Source organism: Triticum aestivum, chromosome 6B, assembly GCF_018294505.1.
Source record: "Triticum aestivum cultivar Chinese Spring chromosome 6B, IWGSC CS RefSeq v2.1, whole genome shotgun sequence".
Lineage (NCBI taxonomy): Eukaryota > Viridiplantae > Streptophyta > Magnoliopsida > Poales > Poaceae > Triticum > Triticum aestivum.
The window spans coordinates 459,054,764-459,062,470 of record NC_057810.1 but is presented as its reverse complement, the minus strand read 5'-3'; positions in this window follow the sequence as shown (position 1 = coordinate 459,062,470).

Here is a 7,707-nt window from a genome sequence, read left to right as displayed (position 1 = left end):
AACGCGGAGGTGCTGTCCGTTCAGCACTTGGTCATCGGTGATTCGAATCACGTCGAGTACGACTACATCATCACCTTTCTAGCTTCCGCACGCGATCTACAAGTGGTATGTGGATGCAAACTCTCTCCCTTGACTCGTTGCTTAGATGAACTCATAGATGGATCTTGGTGAAACCGTAGGAAAATTTAATTTTTTGCAACGTTCCCCAACATCGTCACCTCGTCCTTCGCCAGTCTCCGCTTATTCCGCAGCTCCTGCTGTGAGTTACAAATATGAGCAACGGCACCGGTATCAAATAGCCAGGAGTTACTACGAGTATTGGTAAGGTACACATCAATTACATGTATATCACATATACCTTTGGTGTTGCCGGCCTTCTTGTCCGCTAAGTATTTGGGGCAGTTCCGCTTCCAGTGACCCTTCCCTTTGCAATAAAAGCACTCAGTCTCAGGCTTGGGTCCATTCTTTGACTTCTTCCCGGCAACTGGCTTACCGGGCGCGGCAACATCTTTGCCGTCCTTCTTGAAGTTCTTCTTACCCTTGCCCTTCTTGAACTTGGTGGTTTTATTGACCATCAACACTTGATGTTCTTTCTTGATTTCAACCTCTGCTGACTTCAGCATTGAGAATACTTCAGGAATGGTCTTCACCATCCCCTGCATATTATAGTTCATCACAAAGCTCTTGTAGCTCGGTGGGAGCAACTGAAGGATTCTGTCAATGACCGCCTTGTCCGGGAGGTTAATGTCCAGCTGGGACAGGCGGTTGTGCAACCCAGACATTTTGAGTATGTGCTCACTGACAGAACTGTTTTCCTCCATCTTACAACTATGGAACTTGTTGGAGACTTCATATCTCTCGACCCGGGCATGAGCTTGAAAAACCATTTTCAGCTCCTCGAACATCTCATATGCTTCTTGTTGCTCAAAATGCTTTTGGAGCCCTGGTTCTAAGCTATAAAGCATGCCGCACTGAACGAGGGAGTAATCATCAGCACGTGACTGCCAAGCGTTCATAACGTCTTGGTTCTCTGGGATGGGTGCTTCACCTAGCGGTCCTTCTAGGACATATGCTTTCTTGGCTGCTATGAGGATGATCCTCAGGTTCCGAACCCAGTCCGAATAGTTGCTGCCATCATCTTTCAGCTTGGTTTTCTCTAGAAACGCGTTGAAGTTCATGTTGACATGAGCGTTGGCCATTTGATCTACAAGACATATTTTGCAAAGATTTTAGACTAAGTTCATGATAATTAAGTTCATCTAATCAAATTACTTAATGAACTCCCACTCAGATTGACATCCCTCTAGTCATCTAAGTGTTACACGATCCGAGTCGACTAGGCCGTGTCCGATCATCACGTGAGACGGACTAGTCATCATCGGTGAACATCTCCATGTTGATCGTATCTTCCATACGACTCATGTTCGACCTTTCGGTCTCTTGTGTTCCGAGGCCATGTCTGTACATGCTAGGCTCGTCAAGTTAACCCTAAGTGTTTTGCATGTGTAAAACTGTCTTACACCCGTTTGTATGTGAACGTAAGGATCTATCACACCCGATCATCACGTGGTGCTTCGAAACGACGAACCTTAGCAACGGTGCACAGTTAGGGGGAACACCTTCTTGAAATTATTATAAGGGATCATCTTATTTACCACCGTCGTTCTAAGTAAACAAGATGCATAAACATAATAAACATCACATGCAATTATATAATAGTGACATGATATGGCCAATATCATATAGCTCCTTTGATCTCCATCTTCGGGGCTCCATGATCATCTTCGTCACCGGCATGACACCATGATCTCCATCATCGTGTCTTCATGAAGTTGTCACACCAACGACTACTTCTACTTCTATGGCTAACATGTTTAGCAATAAAGTAAAGTAATTTACATGGCGTTCTTCAATGACACACAGGTCATACAAAAATAAAGACAACTCCTATGGGTCCTGCCGGTTGTCATACTCATCGACATGCAAGTCGTGATTCCTATTACAAGAACATGATCTCATACATCACAATATATCATTCATCATTCATCACAACTTCTGGCCATATCACATCACATGACAATTGCTGCAAAAACAAGTTAGACGTCCTCTAATTGTTGTTGCATCTTTTACGTGGCTGCAATTGGGTTCTAGCAAGAATGTTTTCTTACCTACGAATAACCACAACGTGATTTTGTCAACTTCTATTTACCCTTCATAAGGACCCTTTTCATCGAATCCGCTCCAACTAAAGTGGGAAAGACAGACACCCGCTAGCCACCTTATGCAACTAGTGCATGTCAGTCGGTGGAACCTGTCTCACGTAAGTGTACGTGTAAGGTCGGTCCGGGCCGCTTCATCCCACAATACCGCTGAAGCAAAATAAGACTAGTAGCGGCAAGCAAGTTGACAAGATCTATGCCCACAACAAAATTGTGTTCTACTCGTGCAATAGAGAACTACACATAGACCTAGCTCTGATACCACTGATGGGGAACGTTGCAGAAAATTAAAATTTTTCCTATGGTTTCACCAAGACCCATCTATGAGTTCATCTAAGCAACGAGTGATAGGAAAGAGATTGCATCTACATACCACTTGTAGATCACGTGCGGAAGCGTTCAAGAGAACAGTGATGATGGAGTCGTACTCGCCGTGATCCAAATCACCGATGACCAAGTGCCGAACGGACAACACCTCCGTGTTCAACACATGTACGGAGCGGATGACGTCTCCTCCTTCTTGATCCAAGGGGGAAGGAGAGGTTGATGAAGATCCAGCAGCACAATGGCATGGTGGTGGATGCAGCAGGACTCCGGCAGGGCTTCGCCAAGCTGCTGCGGGAGGAGGAAGAGGTGTAGCAGGGGGAGGGAGGCGCCAAGACACAGGGTGCGGCTGCCCTCCCTCCTGCCCTCCTTTATATAGGCCCCCAGGGGGGGCACCGGCCTTAGGAGATCTAATCTCCCAAGGGGGGGGGCGGCGGCCAGGGGGGTGGAGTGCCCCCCAAGGCAAGTGGGGCGCCCCCCCACCTAGAGTTTCCAACCCTAGGCGCAGGGGGGGCCAAGGGGGGGCGCACCAGCCCACTAGGGGCTGGTTCCCCTCCCACTTTAGCCCACGGGGCCCTCCGGGATTGGTGGCCCCACCCGGTGGACCCCCCGGGACCCTTCCGGTGGTCCCGGTACAATACCGGGTGACCCCGAAACTTTCCCGATGGCCGAAACAGCACTTCCTATATATAATTCTTTACCTCCGGACCATTTCGGAACTCCTCGTGACGTCCGGGATCTCATCCGGGACTCCAAACAACTTTTGGGTTACTGCATACTCATATCTCTACAACCCTAGCGTCACCGAACCTTAAGTGTGTAGACCCTACGGGTTCGGGAGACATGCAGACATGACCGAGACGGCTCTCCGGTCAATAACCAACAGCGGGATCTGGATACCCATGTTGGCTCCCACATACTCCTCGATGATCTCATCGGATGAACCACGATGTCGAGGATTCAATGAACCCTGTATTCAATTCCCTTTGTCAGACGGTATGTTACTTGCCCGAGATTCGATCGTCGGTATCCCAATACCTCGTTCAACCTTGTTGCCGGCAAGTCACTTTACTCATACCGTAATGCATGATCCCGTGACCAGACACTTGGTCACTTTGAGCTCAATATGATGATGCACTACCGAGTGGGCCCAGTGATACCTCTCCGTTATACGGAGTGACAAATCCCAGTCTCGATCCGTGTCAACCCAACAGACACTTTCAGAGAGACCTGTAGTGCACCTTTATAGTCACCCAGTTACGTTATGACGTTTGGTACACCCAAAGCACTCCTACGGTATCCGGGAGTTACACGATCTCATGGTCTAAGGAAGAGATACTTGACATTGGAAAAGCTCTAGCAAAACGAACTACACGATCTTGTGCTATGCTTAGGATTGGGTCTTGTCCATCACATCATTCTCCTAATGATGTGATCTCGTTATCAACGACATCCAATGTCCATAGTTAGGAAACCATGACTATCTGTTGATCAACGAGCTAGTCAACTAGAGGCTCACTAGGGACGTATTGTGGTCTATGTATTCACACGTGTATTACGATTTTTGGATAATACAATTATAGCATGAATAAAAGACAATTATCATGAACAAGGAAATATAATAATAATCCTTTTATTATTGCCTCTAGGGCATATTTCCAACAGTCTACTTAATGAAACACAAGTCTGAGACCTTTGAAAAGTTCAAGGAATTTTAGAATGAGGTAGAGAATCAACGTGACAGAAAAATAAAGTTCTTACGATCAGATCGTGGGGGAGAATATTTAAGTCACGAGTTTGGTACGCACTTAAGGAAATGTGGAATTGTTTCACAACTCATGCCGCCTGGAACACCTCAGCGTAACGGTGTGTCCAAACGTCGCAATCGCACTCTATTCGATATGGTGCGGTCTATGATGTCTCTTACTGATTTACCGCTATCATTTTGGGGATACGCTTTAGAGACAGCTACATTCACTTTAAATAGGGCACCGTCTAAATCTGTTGAGACGACATGGTATGAATTATGGTTGGAAAGAAACCTAAGCTGCCGTTTCTAAAAGTTTGGGGATGCGATGCTTATGTCAAGAAACTTCAACCTGAAAAGCTCGAACCCAAGTCGGAAAAATGTGTCTTCATAGGATACCCTAAGGAAACAATTGGGTATACCTTCTACCTCAGATCCGAAGGCAAGATCTTTGTTGCCAAGAATGGGTCCTTTCTGGAGAAAGAGTTTCTCTCGAAAGAAGTAAGTGGGAGGAAGGTGGAACTTGATGAAGTACTACCTCTTGAACCGGTAAGTAGCGCAGCTCAGGAAGATGTTCCTGTGGTGCTTGCACCGACTAGAGAGGAAGTTAATGATGATGATCTAGGTACTTCGGACCAAGTTACTACTGAACTTCGTAGGTCCACAAGGACACGTTCCACACCAGAATGGTATGGCAACCCTGTCCTGGAAATCATGTTGTTAGACAACGGTGAACCTTTGAACTATGAAGAAGCGATGGCGGGCCCAGATTCCAACAAATGGCTTGAAGCCATGCAATCCGAGATAGGATCCATGTATGAAAACAAAGTATGGACTTTGATAGACTTGCCCGATGATCAGCGAGCGATAGAAAACAAATGGATCTTTAAGAAGAAGACAGACACGGATGGTAATGTTACCATTTATAAGGCTCGACTTGTCGCTAAGGGTTATCGACGAGTTCAAGGGGTTGACTACGATGAGACTTTCTCTCCCGTAGCGAAGCTGAAGTCCGTTCGAATCATGTTAGCAATTGCTGCATACTATGATTATGAGATATGGCAGATGGACGTCAAAACGACATTCCTTAACGGCTATCTTAAGGAAGAACTGTATATGATGCAGCCGGAAGGTTTTGTTGATCCTAAGAATGCTAACAAGGTATGCAAGCTCCAGCGATCCATTTATGGGCTGGTGCAAGCATCTCGGAGTTGGAACATTCGCTTTGATGAGATGATAAAAGCGTTTGGGTTTATGCAGACTTATGGAGAAGCCTGTGTTTACAAGAAAGTGAGTGGGAGCTCTGTAGCATTTCTCATATTATATGTGGATGACATACTTTTGATGGGAAATGATATATAACTTTTGGACAGCATAAAGGCCTACTTGAATAAGTGTTTTTCAATGAAGGACCTTGGAGAAGCTGCTTATATATTAGGCATCAAGATCTATAGAGATAGATCGAGATGCCTCATAGGTCTTTCACAAAGCACATACCTTGACAAGATATTGAAGAGGTTCAATATGGATCAGTCCAAGAAGGGGTTCTTGCCTGTGTTGCAAGGTGTGAAATTGAGCTCGGCTCAATCCCCGACCACGGTAGAAGATAAAGAAAAGATGAGTGTCATCCCCTATGCCTCGGCCATAGGGTCTATTATGTATGCCATGCTGTGTACCAGACCTGATGTAAACCTTGCCGTGAGTTTGGTAGCAAGGTACCAAAGTAATCCCGGCATGGAACACTGGACAACGGTCAAGAATATCCTGAAGTACTTGAAAAAGGACTAAGGATATGTTTCTCATTTATGGAGGTGATGAAGAGCTCGTCGTAAGGGTTACGTCGATGCTAGCTTCGACACAGATCTGGATGACTCCAAGTCACAAACCGGATACATGTATATTTTGAATGGTGGGGCAGTAAGCTAGTGCAGCAGCAAGCAAAGCGTCGTGGTGGGATCTACATGTGAAGCAGAGTACATGGCAGCCTCGGAGGCAGCACATGAAGCAATCTGGATGAAGGAGTTCATCACCGACCTAGGAGTTATTCCCAATGCGCCGGGGACGACCACTCTCTTCTGTGACAACACTTGAGCTATTGCCCTTGCCAAGGAGCCCAGGTTTCACAAGACCAGGCACATCAAGCGTCGCTTAAACTCCATTCGTGAAAATGTTCAATATGGAGACATAGATATTTGCAAAGTGCACACGAATCTGAATGCCGCAGATCCGTTGACTAAACCTCTTCCGTGAGCAAAACAAGATCAACACCAGAACTCTATGGGTGTTTGATTCATCACAGTGTAACTAAATTATTGACTCTAGTGCGAGTGGGAGACTGTTGGAAATATGCCCTAGAGGCAATAATAAAATGATTATTATTATATTTCCTTGTTCATGATAATTGTCTATTGTTCATGCTATAATTTATTAACCGGAAACCGTGATACATGTGTGAATACATAGACCACAACATGTCCCTAGTGAGCCTATAGTTGACTAGCTCGTTGATCAACAGATAGTCATGGTTTCCTGACTATGGATATTGGATGTCATTGATAACGAGATCACATCATTAGGAGAATGATGTGATGGACAAGACCCAATCCTAAGCACAACACAAGATCGTGTAGTTCGTTTGCTAAAGCTTTTCTAATGTCAAGTATCAGTTCCTTAGACCATGAGATTGTGTAACTCCCGGATACCATAGGAGTGCTTTGGGTGTACCAAACGTCACAACGTAACTGGGTGACTATAAAGGTGCACTACAGGTATCTCCGAAAGTGTCTGTTGGGTTGGCACGAATCGAGACTGGAATTTTTCACTCCGTATGACGGAGAGGTATCTCTGGGCCCACTCGGTAATGCATCATCATAATGAGCTCAATGTAACTAATTGGTTAGTCACGGGATCATGCATTATGTAACGAGTAAAGTGACTTGCCGGTAATGAGATTGAATGAGGTATTGGGATACCGACGATCGAATCTCGGGCAAGTAACGTACCGATTGACAAAGGGAACTGCATACATGATTACTTGAATCCTCGACATCGTGGTTCATCCGATGAGATCATCCTGGAACATGTGGGAGCCAACATGGGTATCCAGATCCCGCTGTTTGTTATTGGCAAGAGAGCTGTCTCGGTCACGTCTGCTTGATTCGCGAACCCGTAGGGTCTACACACTTAAGGTTCGATGACGCTAGGATTATTAGGAAGACTTGTATGTGATTACCGAATGTTGTTCGGAGTCCCGGATGAGATCCCGGACGTCACGAGGAGTTCCGAAATGGTCCGGAGGTGAAGATTTATATATGGGAAGTTGTCATACGGTCACCAGAAAAGTTCGGGGGCATACCGGTATTGTACCGGGGCCACCGGAAGGGTTTCGGGGGTCCACCGGGAGGGGCCACCTCTCCC